This window comes from Oncorhynchus nerka, linkage group LG9a, assembly GCF_034236695.1.
Source record: "Oncorhynchus nerka isolate Pitt River linkage group LG9a, Oner_Uvic_2.0, whole genome shotgun sequence".
In the NCBI taxonomy this organism is placed as follows: domain Eukaryota; kingdom Metazoa; phylum Chordata; class Actinopteri; order Salmoniformes; family Salmonidae; genus Oncorhynchus; species Oncorhynchus nerka.
Genome location: NC_088404.1, coordinates 58551692 through 58575060, shown reverse-complemented (window position 1 = coordinate 58575060; position 23369 = coordinate 58551692). Strand labels below are relative to the sequence as shown.

The 23369-nt window shown below is 41.9% G+C and overlaps 1 long non-coding RNA gene and 1 pseudogene across 1 annotated transcript; one reads left to right on the top strand and one right to left on the bottom strand.

Moving 5' to 3' along the window:
• The first annotated feature begins 6267 nt into the window (after positions 1–6267).
• On the top strand, positions 6268–11412 carry LOC135573429 (uncharacterized). Its single transcript, XR_010464750.1, has 2 exons — positions 6268–8822; positions 10516–11412. It is a non-coding gene; the product is annotated as an uncharacterized LOC135573429 (long non-coding RNA).
• Positions 11413–18744: 7332 nt separating this feature from the next.
• The window catches only part of LOC115134592 (protein unc-119 homolog A-like), a 44885-nt pseudogene continuing 40260 nt past the window's right edge, over positions 18745–23369 (bottom strand).

Below are 23369 nucleotides of genomic sequence, written 5' to 3'. Positions count from 1 at the left end.
ACTTTACTTTTAATGCAAATCAAATGTTGTAAATGTAGGTCAGACCTTTTTTGAATATTTAGCTATTGTTTTTATGTTTCTATGACAATCAATAAAAAAAAGGAGGGGGGGTGTTACAAAGTTACCGAGTTTGTCCTAGAGAGAGGGCTGTGAGATGGTAGGCCAACAGTCACTGGCAAGTAATTCTGTAGCACCATTTGTACAGTCAAAACGTGTATGGCGGCGAGGCGGCGAGGGCTTGCATCAGTTCCATTGAGTTTCTGGTTTGAATTAGTTTGGATTTAGTTAGGTTGACATGATGACATTACATATTAGTTTCTAGAGCACAACGTTCTTCAAATGGAGCTGGAATTCATGTAGGCCCAATATGCTATAAGTCAATAAATTAAAACAAGTATATATTATTGTGCTCCTAACTATTTTGTCATTTAGAGACCTGGTTTGACTACAACAGTTTTGTCTAAACATTTACGCTACCCATGAACTTCCTGTTCATCGTTCACCCTGACTGCCATGGTCTATGACACGCTGAACGCAAACACCCTCTCCTGCCCTGACACACCCACCTGGAGGGGGGCGATTTAATTGAGGGTTGAGAGTCCATTTAAAGGAGAGCCAACAGAGAGAGGGCATGTGAGAGAGAGAGATGGATTAAAGAGAGGGACGAGAGAGAAGAGTAAGTGGGAAAGAGAAGATTGTATGATACATGTGTGTTCAGGCTTCACCAGTAGACTGTACGATAACATCTGTTACACTGGAGACCAGTATTCTTGTCTGAGCTGGATGAGGCGTGAAGGGACCCGCGATCTGGCTTCAAGAAGTACTGTGGTTGCTGATGCACACTCAAGGCCTAGTGTGTGCATATTAGCTGTGATGACTTTCCTGCACAAACTGCATTCTCAGGTATTCATAGACAGGCTCCTGGTAGCATAAAAGAGTTGGGACATACATTGTATTGTTTAATATTTGTATCTGCCGATATTGTATATACGTATTTAGCGATTTATATGAGCTTTTGTGCTAGTAGCTCAACTGGCACTATTTTAAGTTCTATACCATGAAACTCCACACTTCACCACAGGGTGGCGGTAGAGTATCCTTTATGTGAGTGGAAACTGAGTTTGAGTACTCCTTTTGAGAGAAAACAACATGGGGACAGGAGCACCTCAGGAGGGAGAGAAGAGTGATGACGAAGATGATGGAGGCAAACAGAGGAGAGCCATGTGCCTTATTACCAGAAGCAGCTAGTTTTTGAGATGGCGCGATCGGCTAAGACACTTGAGGGAGGACGGTCATGTGTTACTAAGGCAGAGGTACCAAGTCGAATCGGGGTTTGAATCGGGGGGAAGCGGTACTCGCTAAGCAAGCAGGATGACATCCTTTATAGTGGAGACTTTTCTAAAGACTCTTTTGTTGAAGATGTCAAAAATGTATGTTGGTCTGATATGTATAATGTTGACAAGCATGCACCAGCTGTGAGAACTGTTAGAGCCCCCTGGATCGATTATGAATTGACAAAATGTATGGTTCGAAGAAATTATGCAAAAAAAGGTAGCAAACAAGTCAGGCTACTCAATTTAACAAAGAAAAGTATAAATTATATTACCAAAACAAGATTTCATTCAAAGCTGTTCCTTGTGAAAAAAAGTAGTGTTAGCTCCACATGAAGATGTTGACTAATGAAACTCCATGTAGTGGGGTTCTGTAAATAAAATGTCAACAAAAATATATATAATCAATTACTGATATCTTCAATATCCCGACCTCAGTGGCTACAGACAGTGCTACAATCTTTTCTCCCACGCGTTAATTAGTGAGAGGCTGTAAGCACAAACTATGTCTTATTTCAGTTTGTATAACGTCACATATCGAAACATCAATAAGTGACTGTAATCAACAAAATGATTTAACCAACTAAGCCATAGCGCCACATTTATTGAGGGAAACAATCGGTTTATGTATCGTGCTCTACCGGTTTACTGATTCATTATGATGAAGTTGGTCATTTATTTGTAGGCTAGTTTGGAATCAAATACTGTATAGACACAATACCAGTCAAAAGTTTGGACACACCTACTCATTCAAGGGTTTTTCTTTATTTAAAAAAATCTCTACATTGTAGAATTGTTTATATATATATTTTAATTCCACCTTTATTTAACCAGGTAGGCTAGTTGAGAACAAGTTCTCATTTACAACTGCGACCTGGCCAAGATAAAGCAAAGCAGTGTGACACAGACAACAACACAGAGTTACACATGGAGTAAACAATAATCAAGCCAATAACACAATAAACAAGTCAATGACACAGTAGAAAAAAATAAAGTCTATATACAGTGTGTGCAAAAGGCATGAGGTATGCAATAAATAGGCCATAGTAGCGAATAATTACAATTTAGCAGATTAACACTGGAGTGATAAATGAGCAGATTATGATGTGCAAGTAGAGATACTGGTGTGCAAAAGAGCAGAAAAGTAAATCAAAACACTATGGGGATGAGGTAGGTAGATTGGGTGGGCTATTTACAGATGGATTATGTACAGCTGTAGGCATCGGTTAGCTGCTCAGATAGCTGATGTTTAAAGTTGGTGAGGGAAATAAAGGTCTCCAACTTCAGCGATTTTTGCAATTCGTTCCAGTCACTGGCAGCAGAGAACTGTAAGGAAAGGCGGCCAAATGAGGTGTTGGCTTTTGAGGATGATCAGTGAGATATACCTGCTGGAATGTGTGCTACGGGTGGGTGTTGTTATAGTGACCAGTAAACTGAGATAAAGTGGAGCTTTACCTAGCATAGACTTGTAGATGACCTGGAGCCAGTGGGTCTGCTAATGAATATGTAGGGCCAGCCGACTAGAGCATACAGGTCGCAGTGGTGGATGGTTTAAGGTGATTTGATAACAAAACGGATGGAACTGTGATAGATTGCATCCAATTTGCTGAGTAGAGTATTGGAAGCTATTTTGTAGATGACATCGCCGAAGTCGAGGATCGGTAGGATAGTCAGTTTTACTGGGGTAAGTTTGGTGGCGTGAGTGAAGGAGGCTTTGTTGCGAAATAGAAAGCCGATTCTAGATTTGATTTTGGATTGGAGATGTTTAATATGAGTCTGGAAGGAGAGTTTACAGTCTAACCAGACACCTAGGTATTTATAGTTGTCCACATATTCTAGGTCGGAACCGTCAAGGGTGGTGATGCTAGTTTGGCGGGCGGGTGCAGGCAGCGAACGGTTGAAAAGCATGCATTTGGTTTTACTAACGTTTAAGAGCAGTTGGAGGCCAAGGAAGGAGTGTTGTAACAGTGAAGATATCAAAACTATGAAATAACACCCACCAGCATTCAACACCATAGGGCCCTCAAAGCTCATCACTACGCTAAGGACCCTGGGACTAAACACCTCCCTCTGCAACTGGATCTTAAACATCCTGACGGGCCACCCTCAGGTGGTAAGGGTAGATAACAACACATCCGCCACGCTGATCCTCAAAACAGGGGCCCCTCAGGGGTGTGTGAACAGTCCCCTCCTGTACTCCCTGTTCACTCATGACCACAAGGCCAAGCACGATACCATCATTGTTTGCTGACGACACAACAGTGGTAGGTTTGATCACCGACAACGACGAGACAGCCTGTAGGGAGGATGTCAGAAACCTAGCAGTGTGGTGCCAGGACAACAACCTCTCCTTCAACGTGATCAATTCAAAGGAGATGATTGTGGACTACAGGAAAAGGAGGACCGGGCACGCCCCCATTCTCATCGACGGGGCTGTAGTGGAGCAGGTTGAGAGTGTCGTGTCTTTGGCTATGCTGGATTAAGTGATATGACATGCTATTCCATAAAATAATTTCTCTGTAATTAATATTACCTGATTGAGCTATTCATGTAAATGTAATTAACTAGAGTCGGGCACCATGAAATAATACTTATAGAGCTGTTATCTTTCGAATAAACTCTTAAAGACCTAGTAAAATTTTACATCAATAGCAGTCAATATTAATCGTCATCTTAATTCAGTCTCATCTGAAAGTTGTAAATTATTGACTGTTATCTGCACGAACCCTGGCTAACAAGTTGAATCAGCAATACAATATTGGGTTTAATTATTTATTTACTAAATACCTAACTAATCACACAGAATTACACATACACATAATTAAATCATAACTTGATTACAAATTCCGTCATAAAGGAAAACTTCCCTAGCGGGCGGAACAGATATGACAGCTTGCTACACAAAAGAAAAGGGGCTGGGATGAGTGAAAGAGCGGGAAGACTGGGAACAAAGGGAAGAAGCTGTGCTATCGTAAATACAGTATCTTATGCATTCTAAATTACCGCCCATTTGGAAAAGGAAAATGCAATAAATATTTACTCTGAGCTGTGCTTCGGAAGGTTGGTGGTAGATGGGAGGCCGTGTTGCCCAACCGAGTCCTTTGAAGAATGTCTCTGTTTGTCAATTGGATATGTTGTAGTAACGTCATTGGGTGATAGACAGGATACTCTGTCTGTTCCTTCCTAACCCTCGTTTGCATCTACTGTTGCTAACTCTACGGCTAGGAGGTATCACTTCTGTAGTGAATAAGAGTTCAAATTTCATACCATTCGCAACCAAAGCTCACGCTGATGTTGGCTTCATTCTGTAGTTATTATCTGAACCATTCTGACATAGGACCGTCGCCCTCACGTCCTCGGAACAGGAGGTTACAGGAGCTCCTGCACCTGACTTCTCTGCCACCAATTACGCACCCCGCTACAGCCATTGGCGTCGGCTAATGTGGATCCTAATGTATCAAATCAAAATATTAAAACTGTTAAGTGGGTAGTGTATCTTATTACAGATTTCAAGCCAGACCTCCTCAAATTCCTTACCTAAATTGTTTTCTCACATCCTTTGAAGAGGGATAAAATCGGATTCACATTGTCTTATTGTCAGGTACATCTTAGCAATCATTCCTTTGATAGGTATAGATGTATTTATTAATTCTTCAACTTGTGATAACTGTGATCTCAGCATTTCCGATTTGAAGATATTTCAAAACAATCTGTAACAGGGATGTTGTATTTAGTACGGATTTCGATAAATTACTTAATTGTATTCGATCCACTATGGATCAGGTCAGCAAATCTCCTAAGACCCAGCAAGCACCATCTATAGAGGTTGACCTTTAAGAACACATTGGGCAGGTCAGAGATAGGCACAAGTAAAGAATATGTGTTTGAAATACCTAAGTGCTTTCTACATTTTGCCCATGTCATTAATGTGTTGTACATACTAAAAGGTCTTATTGTAATCACAAATATGTTGAAACAGATTCACAAACATAAGATTATTTAGAGGAAAAATGTGGCTAAATTGAGCTTCAATCTGAACCCATAGTGAGTCCTGTCTGTCCAAGACAGCAAATTACGAGTTTGTGCTGACCAATAATACAATTGGAAATTGGGCAGACCCATGTATTCTTGTTTGACCAGAGTAGACAAATTAATTATTTTTTTTCTCTACACCATATAAACCTTGCTACATTTTTTAAAAGGCTACGGTGTCTACTTAAGTGACCGTGCCTGAAAAGCCGGTGTTTGTTATATATATTGGCACGGTTGTTGTTAGGCCCGAGACAAAGTCAATATATCTAACAAACACCGGCATCGAGGGCATTATCATTTTTATATAACGGGTTATCAACATATTCAAATACTGAGGGAAACAAATTTTCATTACAAACTATCATGACACTAGGCGAGAACCAGAAGCAGACACAGGAGGCAGAAGGTTGGAGTCTTACAATGTTTATTAATCCAAAGTCCAGGAGGTACAGAGTGGCAGACAGGCTCGTGGTCAAGGCAGGCAGAATGTGGGCTATACTCGGCCTTGTCTCAGGATGGTAAGTTGGTGGTTGAAGATATCCCTCTAGTGGTGTGGGGGCTGTGCTTTGGCAAAGTGGGTGGGGTTATATCCTTCCTGTTTGGCCCTGTCTGGGGGTGTCATCGGATGGGGCCACAATGTCTCATGACCCCTCCTATCTCAGCCTCCAATATTTATGCTGCAGTAGTTTATGTGTCAGGGGGCCAAGGTCAGTTTGTTATATCTGGAGTACTTCTCCTGTCCTGCTCTCTCTAATTCTCTCTTTCTCTCTTTCTTTCTCTCTCTCGGAGGACCTGAGCCCTAGGACCATGCCTCAGGACTACCTGACATGATGACTCCTTGCTGTCCCCAGCTACCTGGCCGTGCTGCTGCTCCAGTTTCAACTGTTCTGCCTGTGATTATTATTATTTGACCATGCTGGTCATTTATGAACATTTGAACATCTTGGCCATGTTCTGTTATAATCTCCACCCGGCACAGCCAGAAGAGGACTGGCCACCCCACATAGCCTGGTTCCTCTCTAGGGTTTTTCCTAGGTTTTGGCCTTTCTAGGGAGTTTTTCCTAGCCACCGTGCTTCTACACCTGCATTTGCTTGCTGTTTGGGGTTTTAGGCTGGGTTTCTGTACAGCACTTTGAGATATCAGCTGATGTACGAAGGGCTTTATAAATACATTTGATTTGATTTGAATGGTCAGGCAGGCGGGTACAGAGTCCAGAAAAAGGCAAGGGTCAAACCGGGAGGACTAGAAAAAGGAGAATAGCAAAAAGCAGGACAAACTGGCACAGAGAGACAGGAAACACAGGGATAAATACACTGGGGAAAATCAGCGACACCAAGAAGGGGTGGAGACAATCACAAGGACAGGTGAAACAGATCAGGGCGTGACAACAAACATTATTTTGATGAATGTATTCATACTGTTTCATCCTTCCACAAGATATAGTCCTGGCACAAATCTGACACAAATCTAGGGATGATCTGGAGACACAACCAAGTCGTTCGTTATTTTGTTCTGTACCTATGGACTTGACCCAGTCATTCGTTCTTTTTGTTCTGTATCTATATCAAATCAAATGTATTTATATAGCCCTTCTTACTGCCAAAGTGCTGTAGAGACAGAGCGGACGACACGACCCAGTCGTTTGATCTAAATGTTCCTTTGCCATACTGACTGGTAGCTTGCTAGCTAGCTAGCCAACTATGGCTAATTAACAGTCACTTCAAAAGTGCTGCCAGAATAATAGCAAAATAGCTGCATTTGCATCTGTTTTCCAGCTAAGATTTATTTGAATACATCCATAACAATGAGCTTATGATGTGTGACTTTGCCCTGCAGAAAAAATTGCTCTCTTGTCAGGACACTGTTCAGACAAAAGAAAGACAATCCATGACATTCATTTGAGCTGATTTAAAAAAATGAAACCATACGTTCCCTTTGTTATCCACCACAGCTGACGTAGCTATAGCTACTTACTGTACGTCACATTTATCTGTACATTCCCCTGGATTGTGCATTGGTTGAAATATCTGTCAGAGTCTGTGCTACTACTTCTGCTGCCTTGCTTCAGCCTTTTGGGTGTTGATGGTGCTGCAGTGTTCACTTCGGAACCTTCACACCGATGCCCACTCACTGATTTAATCTCCCTCACTTCTAAACCAGCATTAGACAGTTTCCGGACTGTCGTGGTCCTGATGCTGTGATTTGTGTATGTAGATGTTTCCGCTGCCCTTCAGATCTTGGGTAGAAGTGCTGCCAGATAGTTCACGCCCCATTGGCTCTGATGTGTACCAGATCGAGTCCCCGATACACTCTCTCGGGTGGAGATCAAATGCAAGGGCGTTCTCCGGGAATTTCTTCAGTGATGTCACCGGGCATAGTGGGTTCCCCGGCTGCTCGAACACGAACATGAAAAACTCTTCCTTAGTGACCGTTTTGAAGTCAACAACTTTTTTCTTCTTTTTTCTTCTGTTCTCTCAGCCCTGCAATGCACAGCCCAGTTTGTACCCTTAACTGTGTTTTTTTCGTTGCGGCTTTTCTCTAGGTCATTCAATGCAGTATCCTCCAAATCTGCCTGCCCGGGTATTATTTCCATCTAATTTTCCCATTCATCCATTGTCATGCCGCCGAAAAGATACAAATAATGTTCCAGTAATTCATTTTAGTTTTCACAACAAAGTATCGCTTTAGTCAGTCAACTGAGAAAAGCTTTGTATGTTGGAGATCGCAATTCAATATTTAAACAATATTGAAAAGTTTGGAGTGACAGACAGCAAGGTTTATAGAAATCTCTGCTGTTGAAAACCAAATGTTAGTCTAAAAGAAATGGGAGATAATGTCTAGATGCTTTTTATGGTGGAGATCAAGTTTATACATTTCCTGTCAGATGGAACAGAGTAAATAGGCATTTCAACTTCATAGATTTAGCCGGGGGTAACTTGTGAAATAGACACCGGCTGGAATGCGGTTTTATCCAATCAGCATTCAGGATTAGACCCACCCATTGTATAAAAGGCTAGTGTCTACAGTGTCTACGTTGTCTCCTCCCTTATATATGACCAATCAATTTAGGTCATTGACAAGTTCAGAAAAAAGCACTGTCGTTGCTCCAATGTGTACCTAACCATAAACATCAATGCCTTTCTTTAAAATCAATACACAAGTATATATTTTTAAACCTGCCTATTTAGTTAATATTGCCTGCTAACATGACTTTCTTTTAACTAGGGAAATGGTATCACTTCTCTTGCGTTCCGTGCAAGCAGTCAGGGAATATGCAGCAGTTTGGGCTACCTGGCTCGTTGCGAACTGTGTGAAGACCATTTATTCCTAACAAAGACCGTAATTAAGCGAAAGGCCAACTCTTTGTGAGGAAGACCAAGACGCTGTTTCATCAGCACAAGAATGAGTTGTTCAGAAGGAGTGAGAACTGAGCATGAGGCAGCCCATGCTATGGAAAGGTATGTCAAAATGGTAAAAAACACGCAGAGGGAAGACCATTGTAGAATCTGGTGATGTCTTTGTTGTTCAAAAATTCAGGTGTTTTGGTTGACATCTTTTCCTGTAGTTGACGTTCAAGGATTTTTAAATTCATGTATTTAAAACATCTTAGAATATGCTTAACTCCAAAAAAGTGTAGTCATTTCAAATTGTAGGTTAATTTAAACCTATACTGTCTTTACTTTCTGTGGATCTGCCTGACTCCTTATTATCTAGCATCTAAAAATGAATAGTGTAAGTTCCTAAATGCATTTCATACAAAAAACTACATTGAATCTACAGATAGCAACTTTGTTTGTTGCCAAAGATATTAAAAATACAAACAAACAATGAACACAAAAACATTCCACGTAGTAATGGCACAGGGTTTTCATACTAAACCATATTTTGTAAGATTTCACGACTAAAGGCTGAATAGGTTAAGATAAGATTTTGGGATTGATTACTCAGTCACACTGTCTCCAGTAGAAGGCCTTGCTTGCTTTTATTTCATCACACTCACAACCTTTCTGTAATTAGCTAGCCATTAACCTGTAAATAATGATCTTGTTGTGAGTTTATTTTTCTGTAATAATGATTACAAATGAGCTAAATTTAAGATGTCAGCTATTATATGGCCATTATTTGAGCTGTCTAGCCAGCTAGCTTAACGTTAGATAGCTAGCTAACAAGCTAGAAATTAACCAAAACATTGTTTAGAAAGTTGCTTTTAGTTGCCTGATTTGCTATATTGACATATACTAAATTCATTTTTAAATGGATGGGTTTATTGGTGTTTAAATACATCATTTATGCTACTCATAATCCCAATTCATGACGTTATTACCCTGCATGAATCTGCAGCTAGCTAACAAACCAGGATCAACATTAGGCTATAACTAGTCAAGCAAATGACTCTGAGATTCGAATAATAAGGTCATAGATGTAATGTTAGCTAGCGAGCTAGCCAGATAACGTTAGCTAGCTAGCTAGGTAAACAATGAACCATATTCTCAACTTATGACGATACTGCCCTGCATGAATCTGCAGCTAGCTAATCAACCAGGTTCAATGTCAGCTAGCTAACATTAGGCTATAACTAGTCAAGCAAATGGCTCTGAGATACGAATAATAAGATAGTACACCTAATGTTAGCCTGCGAGCCAGCCAGCCAGCTAATGTTAGCTAGCTAACAGTACACTTTACTTGAAATGAAACCACTTTCTGTCAAAATTAGAAACATTTAATGTCTGAAAATGTAGCTAACTAGACTATCTTACCCGTATACATCATGGATGGATGTGTCTCCTGTCACGGATGCCATGGTTGCCTTTAGTTTGAAGATGTAATCCAGAGACAGGTGTTTTCTCCATCTCCTTAGCTGTCATACTCGAATTCCACTGATTTCAAAACTCGGTCCTCCAGAAAGTGGAGAGCATACGCGTAATGTTAGCTAGCAAGCTAACATTAACTAGCTAGCAGTACACTTTAACTTGACATTAGGCTTGTCGGGGTTCACGAAAAGGTTTGTACCAAAATGTTTGATGTATTAGAATAATTGATTATTCTTATGTAAAGTTAATAAAAGGGGAGGGGTTGTAAAACCAGATTAACAATAGATATTCATTGTAGAGGTTTAGTATTCCACAATTGTTCTCTCTTTCTTATAAAAAGGTCCCTCTGAGAATGTGTGACTGTGAAGAAGGAGCTCTGCAGGGGAGTGGAGGAGATAAGACTCTCCTATATCTCTCTGGTCACCCCCAAAACCAATTCTTTCTTTGGCCGCCTCTCCTTCCAGTTCTCTGCTGCCAATGACTGGAACGAACTACAAAAATCTCTGAAACTGGAAACACTTATCTCCCTCACTAGCTGTCAGAGCAGCTCACAGATTACTGCACCTGTACATAGCCCACCTATAATTTAGCCCAAACAACTACCTCTTTCCCTACTGTATTTATTTGATTTATTTTGCTCCTTTGCACCCCATTATTTTTTATTTCTACTTTCCACATTCTTCCACTGCAAATCTACCATTCCAGTGTTTTACTTACTATATTGTATTTACTTTGCCACCATGGCCTTTTTTTGCCTTTACCTCCCTTATCTCACCTCATTTGCTCACATCGTATATAGACTTGTTTATACTGTATTATTGACTGTATGTTTGTTTTACTCCATGTGTAACTCTGTGTCGTTGTATGTGTCGAACTGCTTTGCTTTATCTTGGCCAGGTCGCAATTGTAAATGAGAACTTGTTCTCAACTTGCCTACCTGGTTAAATAAAGGTGAAATAAATAAATAAAGACTAGTCAAACATTCCACAATAAATCAACTTTACTGCTAAGTTTTAGATGACACTAAAAGCCATTGTTTATATAGGGTTTTGGTCTCAGGAGTAAAAAGGTAATGACGTAGGTAGTGACATCACCAGGATAGACTGAGGGTGTAACAAAACAACTGGAGACTTTTTGTTTGATGCAGAACTTACTCGGGAACCTGCGTGCTATGTTCCTGATTGTCAACTTCTGTCTGAAATTGCATTAATAAAGGTTTTTGAATGATTTAATTAAAGATATTGTCATAATGCTTATTTCACCAATGACGGCAGGGTAGCCTAGTGGTTAGAGCGTTGGACTAGTAACCGAAAGATTGCAAGTTCAAATCCCCGAGCTGACAAGGTACAAATCTGTTGTTCTGCCCCTGAACATGCAGTTAACCCACTGTTCCTAGGCTGTCATTGAAAATAAGAATTTGTTCTTAACCTACTTGCCTAGTAAAATAAAGGTAAAAATTAACCAATGATTGACAAGGATGTAAGGAAGGAACCCTAACAGCTTATAAAATTTTACTACGCGATACATAAAATAAAACGTGTTAGACAGGATTACCTAGACATACTGACCAGCTCAAATAGACAGAAGCAGCTATATGGCAGACCAATCCAAATACATCTCTCAGCATGTCCAGCCATTATCTCAGCCGATCATGGCTAGCGGGAAGGTTGCTGACTTTTTCTGTGGCTAAAGCAACTAGACTGGTAATTTAACAAATGTATTTGTATTTACAGATGACATACAAGTTTGATATTAAGGTACACCTGTTGCGACTCTAGGGGCAGTATTTTCATTTTTGGAAAATATTGTCAGGACAAGATGCTAGAATATGCATGTAATTGACAACTTTGGATAGAAAACACTCTAACGTTTCCAAAACTGTAAAGATATTGTCTGTGAGTATAACAGAACTGATGTTGCAGGAGAAAGCCTGAGAAAAATCCAATCCGGAAGTGCCCCATATTTTGAAAGCGTTGCGTTCCAATGAGTCCCTATTGAGCTGTGAATGTGCTATCAACCAGTTTACGCTTTCTACGTATTCCCCAAGGTGTCTACAGCATAGTGACGTAGATTTACGCATTTATGTTGAAGAATAGCCGTAGGCGGCTACATTGCGTAAGTGGTCACCTGATGGCTCCCAGGGTGACTCTCGCGTAAAATATAGAGGTAGCCATTAGTCCAATCGGTCCTACTGAAAAACGAATTGTCCCGACTAATTGTCCCAAATAGATATTTGAAAAACACCTTGAGGATTGATTATAAACAACGTTTGTCATGTTTCTGTCGATATTATGGAGCTAATTTGGACTGCAATTTCCGTGACTGCAATTTCTGGGCGATTTCTCAGCCAAACGTGTAGAACAAACGGAGCTATTTCGTCTACAAAAATAATATTTTGGGAAAAAATGAACTTTGGCTATCTACCTGGGAGTCTCGTGAGTGAAAACATCTGAAGTTCATCAAAGGTAAACAATTTAATTTGATTGCTTTTCTGATTTGGTTGCCTGCTGCTAGCAAGGCATAATGCTATGCTAGTCTATGATAAACTTACACAAATGCTTGTCCAGCTTTGGCTGTAAAGCATATCTTGAAAATCTGAGATGACAGGGTGATTAACAAAAGGCTAAGCTGTGTTCCAATATATTTCACTTGTGATTTTCATGAATAGGAAGATTTTCTACAAAGATTTATGTCCGTTGCGTTATGCTAATTAGTGTCAGGCGATGATTACGCTCCCAGACCCGGGATGGGGAGTCACAAGAAGTTTTAAGGTGCTTTATCTTGGCCAGGTCGCAATTGTAAATGAGAACTTGTTCTGAACTTGCCTACCTGGTTAAATAAAGGTGAAATAAATAAATATTGACATGTTCGAGAAGGCATTTCTACCGCCCAAACAAATTTACATTTAATAACAACGTTTACGTTCTAACAGCTCTCCTGTGAAGTAGTGACCCGTGACATACGCCTGGTTTCCTGAAATGGGCCACATATATCCATCTGCCCAGGAACTACAGTTTAAAACTAGCCAGAAGTCTAAATCTGGCACATTTACAGAAATATTGATTGATTTGCATTCCCAGAAAACTGGGAACAGTCCCAGAACATTAGTTGTGACATTAATGTTTTTGATATCAAAACGTTGTTGTTTTTCAGAAAATGTTTAAATTAAATATATTTGGGAATGTCCTAAAATTCACTCAAATGTTGTGATAACCACCACAGATATTGTCATTGGGTTTCCAGGTAAAGTAATAACACAAGTAATGTTTTTAGAACATACTGCCACTACAAAACGTGAGAGCAACGTTCTGGGAATGTTCTTGCAGGCAAACAGATTTATGAGAACTATTTTTTGCGAACTTTCACAGAACCAATTTTGGTTTGCTGGGTTGTCCCTGTCAACAATTTTTTTTTTTTTTTAAATATGTTTTATATAATATACCATTCATGCTTTTGTTTATTTTTAAATCAAGTAACACTGCAAATTCTGCTCTTTGCTCAGAGATGTTTACATAACATTTATTTACTGTATCTAGAGAATCTGTGCAGACAGGGCACATAACTTTCACTTTCAACTTCAGCATCAGCTACAAATATAGATACACTATACACACATGTGCGCATGCACACACAAGCACATGCACACACGCACGCACGCACACACAAAACCTGTAATAATTATTTCAAATAAAAAAGTGATTTCTTATTTAAAAAATTCACATAAAACTTTATTTATTTTTGGTTCACCCAGACTGGCAATAGAATGGTCAAAAACATGACATATTTATCAGTTCATTTTCTAAATCATGAATGAATCACAAAATCTGTTGAACTTGTTTGACTAACATGGTCATTCCAGTTCATCCATTTGATCTTACTGGGGAACATGACACCTGTATGCTGCTTAACTCACTGGAATGTGTCTCTGATAGAAAGAGAGGAGGGAAACGTGAGAGACCGAGATGGATGTGTCGGGACAGTGGGAGAGAGTGAGAGGGAGGGATGGAGAGATGTGGGAAAGACAAAAAAGAGAGTAAGAGGAACTCAGATGATACGTGCAAAGAATGAAAGAGGGAGAAAAGTATCCAGTATATTTGCTACATATGAATCGTTTTGCAATACGTTTCATAACAGAGAAACGTCTGAACATTCTCAAAATGATTTTCTAAATTACCTGAAAGAAAAACCCTGAAGCCCTGAACTAGCCCCAATTTCATAGTGCTGACAATAACACAGTTGTAACATTTACAGAACCTAACACAAATGTTGTGTGAAAACAAAGACTGACTGGACAGGTCTGCTGGTATAGTAACGTTATAAAATGTTAGTTTTTCTCCCATGATGACAATGGATAAACTAAGGTGTTGTGCTTTAAATGATTGCTAAGGAACAGTGCAAAATACTTGATATACAGTACCAGTCAAAAGTTTGGACACACCTACTCATTCAAGGGTTTTTCTTTATTTTTTACTATTTTCTACATTGTAGACTAATAGTGAACACATAAACTATGAAAAATAACTTATGGAATCATGTAGCAACCAAAAAAGTGTTAAAACAAATCAAAATTGATTTTAGATTCTTCAAAGTAGCCACCCTTTGCCTTGATGACAGCTTTGCACACTCTTGGCATTCTCTCAACCAGCTTCACCTGAAATGCTTTTCCAACAGTCTTGAAGGAGGTCCAACATATGCTGAGCACTTGTTGTGGTCTATTCCTTCACTCTGCGGTCCAACTCATCCTAAACCATCTCATTTGTTTTGAGGTCGGGTGATTGTGGAGGCCAGGTCATCTGATGCAGCACTCCATCTCTCTCATTCTTGGTCAAATAGCCCTTACACAGCCTGTAGGTGTGTTGGGTCATTGTTGTGTTGAAAAACAAATGATAGTCCCACTAAGTACAAACCAGATGGGATGGCGTATCGCTGCAGAATCCTGTGGTAGCCATTCAAGTGTGCCTTGAATTGTAAATAAATCACAGACATTGTCACCAGCATAGCACATCCACACCGTCACACCTCCTCCTCCATGCTTCACGGTGGGAACCACACATGCGGAGATAATCTGTTCACCTACTCTGCGTCCCACAAAAACATGGCGATTGGAACCAAAAATCTCAAATTTAGATTCATCAGACCAAAGGTCAGATTTCCATCGGTCGAATGACCATTGCTCGTGTTTCTTGGCGCAAGCAAGTCTCTTCTTCTTATTGGTGTCCTTTAGTAGTGGTATCTTGGCAGCAATTTGACTATAAAGGCCTGATTCACGCAGTCTCCTCTGAACAGTTGATGTTGAGATGTGTCTGTTACTTGAACTCTGTGAAGCTTTTATTTGGGCTGCAATTTCTGAGGCTGGTATCTCTAATGAACTTGTCCTCTGCAGCAGAGGTAACTCTGGGTCTTCCTTTCCTGTGTCGGTCCTCATGAGAGCCAATTTCATCATAGTACTTGATGGTTTTTGCGACTGCAGTTGAATAAACTTTCAAAGATATTTTCCGCATTGACTGACCTTCATGTCTTAAAGTAATGATGGACTGTCAGTTCTATTTGCTTATTTGAACTGTTCTTTCCATAATATGGACTTGGTCTTTTACCAAATAGGGCTATCTTCTGTATACCACCCATACTTTGTCACAACACAACACAAAATTCCACCAATGAACTTTTAACTTTTAACAATGCACAGGTCACTACCTCATGAAGCTGGTTGAGAGAATGCCAAAAGTATGCAAAGCTGTCATCAAGACAAAGGGTGGCTACTTTGAACAATCTCAAATATAAAATGCATTTTGATTTGTTTAACACTTAGTTACTACATATGTTTAACACTTAGTTACTACATATGTGTTATTTAATAGTTTTGATGTCTTCGCTAATATTCACCAATGTAGAAAATAGGAAAAATATAGGAAAACCCTGGAATGAGTAGGTGTGACCAAAGTTTTAGCTGGTACTGTATGTATGGTAAATATAATCATTTTGTTTTGAATGGATACACTACTAATCTATTGGCTATCTTATATAGTGACTTCAGAAAGTTTTCATACCCCTTGTCTTATTCCACATTTTGTTGAGTTTCAGCCTGAATTCAAAATGGATTCAATATTTTTCTCTCTCACCCATCTACACACAATACCCTATAATGACAAAGGGAAAACATGTTTTTAGAAATGTTAGCAAATTTATTCAAAAAGAAAAACAGAACTATCTAATTTACATAAGTATTCACACCACTTAGTCAATACATGTTAGAATGACCTGGCAGTGATTACAGCTGTATCTTTTTAGTTAAGTCTCCAAGAACTCTGCAAACCTCGAGCTTCTACACCTGCATTGCTTGCTGTTTGGGGTTTTAGGCTGGGTTTCTGTACAGCACTTTGAGATATTAGCTGATGTACGAAGGGCTATATAAATACATTTGATTTTGATTTGATTGTACAATATTTGCACAAATTCTTCAAGCTCTGTCAAGTTGGTTGATGATCATTACTACATAACCATTTTCAAGTCTTGCCATAGATTTTCAAGTCGATTTAAGTCAAAAATATAACTAGGCCACTCTGGAACATTCAATGTCGTCTTGGTAAGCAACTCTAGTGTAGATTTGGCCTTGTGTTTTAGGTTGTTGTCCTCCTGAAAGGTGAATTCATCTCCCAGTGTCTGGAGGAAAGCAGACTGAACCAGGTTTTCCTCTAGTATTTTGACTGTTCTTTTTAACCCTGAAAAACGCTCCAGTCCTTAATGATTACAAGTATACCCATAACATGATACAGCCACCACTATGCTTGAAAATATGGAGAGTGGTACTCAGTAATGTGTTGTATTGAATTTGCAACAAACATAATGTTTTGTATTCATGACAAAAAGTTAATTGAGTTGCCACATTTTTTGCAGAATTACTTTAGTACCTTGTTGCAAACAAGATGCATATTTTGTAATATTTATATTCTGTACAGGCGTCCTTCTTTTCACTCTGTCAATTAGGTTAGTATTGTGGAGTAAATACAATGTTGTTGATCCATCCTCCATTTTCTCCTATCACAGCCATTAACTGTAACTTTTTTAAAGTCACCATTGGCCTCATGGGGTAATGCCGGGTCAGCAGTTTCTATCCTCTCCGCCAACTGAGTTAGGAAGGAAGCCTGTATCTTTGTAGTGGCTGGGTGTATTGATACATGGGGCAGGATGGCAGGTAGCCTAGTGGTTAGAGTGTTGGACTAACAACTGAAAGGTTGCAAGCTCAAATCACCAAGCTGACAAGGTAAAAAAAAAAATCTGTCATTCAGCACCTGAACAAGTCAGTTTACCCATTGTTCCTAGGCTGTCATTGAAAATAAGAATTTGTTCTTAACTGACTTGCCTAGTAAATAAAGGTTAAAAAATACACCATCTGATGTGTAACTAATAACTTCACCATGCTGAAATGAATATTCAATATCTGCTTTTTGTATTTTTTATCCATCAACCAATAGGTGCCCTTATTTGCGAGGCATTGGAAAACCTCCCTGGTCTTTACAGATAATTGTATGTGTGCGGTACAGAGATGAGGTAGTCATTAAAAGATCATGTTAAACATTATTGCACAAAGAGTCCATGCAACTTATGTGACTTGTTAAGACATTTTTTACTCCTGAACATATTTGGGCTTGCCATAACAAAAGGGTTATTCATGTGTAAAAAATGTCTAACAACATAATTCCACTTTGACATTATGGGGTATTGTGTGTGACACAAAATCTCAATTTAATCCATTTACAATGTAGGCTGTAACACAATAAAATGTGGAAAAGGTCAAGGGTTGTGAATATTTTCTGAAGGCACTATACCAAATTAACTAGTTTTAACTGTATTTGGAAAGTCCTCTGTCCATAAAGTTCCATAAAAATGTCCTATTGTTGATAAACATAAAATATAAGTGAAATGTACATGTATATTTACCATGATATGTGATGTCAAATCTATGTATATTTACCAGTCATATGATATTATGCAGTAAAACTGAGTTATAGTGATGGACGAAGAGTATAACTGAAACACTTTTCAAAATCAGTTAACTCATTTAAGTTTTAGACTCACATGTTGTACACACTGACAGACACACATGCATGCGCACACACACACAGTCATAACAAACATACAGACTTGTACACACACCCACAGAATAAATATACAGAGACGTTTTATATACACACACATTTCTTCTTTAGCCTCTACTGGTCCTATACAGAAACTTGCTGGTGTTATTACCTCTGTCACTTCGTGTGTTGGTGCATGTGTTCCCAGACAAGCCACACACACACACACACACACACACACACACACACACACACACACACACACACACACACACACACACACACACACACACACCAACTGGGTTCGAGTTGGGCCTGTTCAGTGGTGTTTCTGTAGCTTTTCCATAGGGCTGAGAGGGAGGATGAGAGCATGGGATCAGTATGTTGTTAACACTGAGTAACATGGTCCCTCTGTCTGTCTGTCTGTCTGTCTGTCTGTCTGTCTGTCTGTCTGTCTGTCTGTCTGTCTGTCTGTCTGTCTGTCTGTCTGTCTGTCTGTCTGTCTGTCTGTCTGTCTGTCTGTCTGTCTGTCTGTCTGTCTGTCTGTCTGTCTGTCTGTCTGTCTGTCTGTCTGTCTGTCTGTCTGCAAGAGCCTGGTTGGTCCTCCACCCTCTATGGGCCGCCACTGTAGGAGTAGTCTGCCTTGTTGTGCATCACCAGCTTGTTGTCCACAAAGTAGAAACTGTCGGACTGTGTCTTGTACGGGTGCAGGATCATCTCTCGCACTGCAGGGAGCAACAGAGACACAACACATTATATATATTCGTTTTTTTCAATTGCTAACAACCATTGGTCAATACTGAAACCACTTTTTCAAAACTGTTCACACAGTCTGCATTACCAACACGCATCTTGGCCGAACAATTAATCTCACCTCCAAAACTCACTCAAACCACCAAAACACTTCATACTGTCCATTTCTCACAAATAAACTTGTGATCATGTTAAGGAGAACAAAACTACTTAGCCTACATTTGAACAACATTTGTTGTCTGGCTACTTGAAGAGAACTATGTCCTATCACTCGCAGCCCACCTCTTCCAATGTATTGTGGAAAAGTGTGCATCGAATTCTACTAGACGAAGATCCAAAATGAGCATAACATCCTAGCATTTATACCATACTCGATTTTTGAAAATGTACATACTTGAACTATAATTCTATTTTCGCATACTGAGAATGTGTCATGTGCAATTGCATTGTTTCCTGCTATTCATTGATTTCGGTAGCACATCCCCATATCTAATTGATCAGCTGTTGTCAAAGCCGAAATGAATGACATCCAGGCATTTAAAGTATGCTCGATTTTGGAAATGTTGCATACTATTAAACATAATTTTTAATTAATAATAATGATTAATACCCAAGTATGGTATTCGGACACAACTACTGTCTGTCAGCACATTTCCCAGGCCTCTCTCTATCTTGCTGTGTGTGTGTGTGTGTGTGTGTGTGTGTGTGTGTGTGTACTCACTGATATCCTCAGACAGAGGGGGGAACTCATAGATGTGTTCGCAAGTGTTCTTGCTACTGGGCATACAGAAGCCAAACTCAAAGTCAAAGCTTTTGAGCAGCTTCTCTCTGAAGTAGTGCCTCTCAATCATCCGGAAGTTCTCTATGGGCATGTCTCCTACGGTGAACTCAACACTGAGAGAGGGGAAGGATGGTGAGATAAAGGCAGAAAGAATGGGGGGGGAGTGCAATTTCGTTGGGATTAAAATGTGTCCTTCTTTGTAGAGTTAGAGTTAGACTTCAGTGTAAATTGAGGGTTAGGTTTAGACTTTTGTGTACATTGAGGGTTAGGGTTAGACTTCTGTGTAAAATGGGGATTAGGGTTACAGACCTCTTTGTGAGTTAATGGGTTAGACTTACGTGGCGCCAACTTGTCTTAGCCGGAGGAAGGCGGGGGTGAACTGGTAGCGGACAAACCTCCCGGCGTTTGTATCAATGACGCTTTTATCTCCTGCTTTATCTACGCACAGACAGACAGACAGACAGACAGACAGACAACACTCAAAGGTAACACTCGTCATAATAGGCCAATCAGACCCCAGTGTGTGTGTGTGTGTGTGTCTCACCTGTATGAGGAGGTTTGGTGATTTCGAACAGCACTGTGCCTGTCTCCATGTCTCTGATCTTGAACCTGGTGAAGTCAATGCTGTACACGTTCTCACCTGGCCCACATAAGTAGTCTGATAGAGGGAGAGGGAGGGAGGTAAAGAGAGGGGTTGTTAAGGGAGGGAAAAGGAGAGAAAGAGAAGATGTTAATATAAACACTGTCACGTTCTGACCTTAATTTCCTTTGTTTTGTATTTATTTAGTATGGTCAGGGCGTGAGTTGGGTGGGTTGTCTATGTTTGTTTTTCTAGGTTTTGGGAATTTCTATGTTTCGGCCTAGTATGGTTCTCAATCAGAGGCAGGTGTCATTAGTTGTCTCTGATTGAGAATCATACTTAGGTAGCCTGGGTTTCACTGTGTGTTTGTGGGTGATTGTTTCCGTGTCTGTGTTTGTTCGCCACACGGTACTGTTTCGGTTTTGTTCACGTTTATTGTTTTGTATTCATTGAGTGTTCAGTTCATGTTTTTTTAAATAAACAACCATGGACACTTACCACGCCGCATCTTGGTCCGATCCTTGCTACACCTCTTCAGACGAAGAGGAGGAAAACCTTTACAGAATCACCCACCAACCAACTCGGACCAAGCGGCGGGGTAAACAGCAGCGACGACAGCAGCAGCAGCAACAACAGCAGCAGCAGCAACAACAGCGGCCAGCATCACAGGACTCCTGGACATGGGAGCAGATATTGAACGGAGAGGGACCCTGGGCACAGGCGGGGAGAAATCGCCGTCCCAAAGCAGAGCTGGAGGCAGCGAAAGCTGAACTGCGGCAATATGAGGAGCCAGCACGGCAGTGCGACAGGTACGAGAGGCAGCCCCAAACATTTTTTGGGGGGAGGCACACGAGGGGTGGTACTAAGCCAGGTAGCAGACCTGAGCTCACTCCTCGTGCTTATGATAAGCAGCGCATTACTGGTCAGGCACCGTGTTATGCGGTTAAGCGCACGGTGTCGCCAGTGCGTGCCCATAGCCCGGTGCGCTATAGGGCAGCCCCCCGAGAGTGCCATGCGAGTGTGGGCATTGAGCCAGGGCGTATGGTGCCTGCTCAGCGGGTCTGGTCGCCGGTACGCAGTTTTGGTCCAGGTTATCCTGCGCCGGCTCTGCGTGCTGTGTCTCCGGGGCGCTGGGAGGGTGCAGTGCGTCCTCTGCCTGCGCTCCGCTCGTGCCGGGCAAATGTGGGAGTGGAGCCAAAGGGAGAGGTGCGTGTAGTAAGCACTAGATCTCCCGTGCTTACCCACAGCCCGGTTCAACCTGTGCCTGCACTCTGGAGGGTCCGGGCTAGAGTAGTTGTCCAGCCTGGGGAAGTGGTGCCAAGGTTGCGCACCAGAGCTCCAGTGCTCCCCCACAGCCCGGTCCTTCAGGCTCCTCCTAACACCAAGCCTCCTGAAGGTCTCCCCAGCCTGGTGGTTCCTGTGGCAGCTCCACGCACCAGGCTGTCTCTCTGTCTCCTCCCTGCAGGTGGTCCCGCCTGTCCGGCGCCGCTGCCGGAGCGTCCCGCCTGTCCGGCGCCGCTGCCGGAGCGTCCCGCCTGTCCGGCGCCGCTGCCGGAGCCTCCCGCCTGTCCGGCGCCGCTGCCGGAGCGTCCCGCCTGTCCGGCGCCGCTGCCGGAGCCTCCCGCCTGTCCGGCGCCGCTGCCGGAGCCTCCCGCCTGTCCGGCGCCGCTGCCGGAGCGTCCCGCCTGTCCGGCGCCGCGGCCGCAGCCTCCCGCCTGTCCGGCGCCGCTGCCGGAGCCTCCCTCCTGTCCGGCGCCGCTGCCGGAGCCTCCCTCCTGTCCGGCGCCGCTGCCGGAGCGTCCCGCCTGTCCGGCGCCGCTGCCGCAGCCTCCCGCCTGTCCGGCGCCGCTGCCGGAGCCTCCCGCCTGTCCGGCGCCGCTGCCGGAGCCCCTCAGCCCAGAGGCGCCAGAGCCCCTCAGCCCAGAGGCGCCAGAGCCCCTCAGCCCAGAGGCGCCAGAGCCCCTCAGCCCAGAGGCGCCAGAGCCCCTGCCCCTCTGTCCCGAGCTGCCCCTCTGTCCAGTGGGGTCATTGAGAGGGGTGGCCATGGTGAGAAAGCCACGGAGGCGGACAATAAGGCGGACTAAGACAATGTTGAAGTGGGGTCCGCGTCCCGCGCCAGAACCGCCACCGCGGACAGACGCCCACCCAGACCCTCCCCTATAGGTCAAGGTTTTGCGGCCGGAGTCCGCACCTTTGGGGGGTACTGTCACGTTCTGACCTTAATTTCCTTTGTTTTGTATTTATTTAGTATGGTCAGGGCGTGAGTTGGGTGGGTTGTCTATGTTTGTTTTTCTAGGTTTTGGGAATTTCTATGTTTCGGCCTAGTATGGTTCTCAATCAGAGGCAGGTGTCATTAGTTGTCTCTGATTGAGAATCATACTTAGGTAGCCTGGGTTTCACTGTGTGTTTGTGGGTGATTGTTTCCGTGTCTGTGTTTGTTCGCCACACGGTACTGTTTCGGTTTTGTTCACGTATATTTACAAGAAATGTAAGAAAAGTAACTTACAAAATCTAATCATGAAAAACAAAACACATTCCTCAACCATCTGAACTGCCCCTAGTGGCACCAAAACATCCACCTTTAGAGAGTTCTGGAGATCATTCCTCTAGTAAGGTGCAAGAAACCTAAACTTAACTCTGTGGAGACCGAAGGGATCTCCAAAGTTAGCCATGCCTGTGATCGGGCCTGGTGACTCATGTCTGTCATTCAATAATGAAGTAAGGATTTTAGAAACAAAAAGAGAGCAGCGCATTGATCTGCGAGGTCCAGCCTACTTGCTGATAAAGAATTCAGTGATGTGTACGGAACCTATCACCCGCAATAAAGGATAGTGCATTATGATAAACTGTGTCCAATGGCTTAAATACAGTGACAGCTGCATTCATATAGACCAGGGGTGTCAAAGTCAAATGGACGGAGGGCCAAATAAAAAAATCAGCTACAAGACGAGGGTCGGACTGTTCGAATGTTCATTGAAAATTTTTTAAATGACGCATATAGTCTA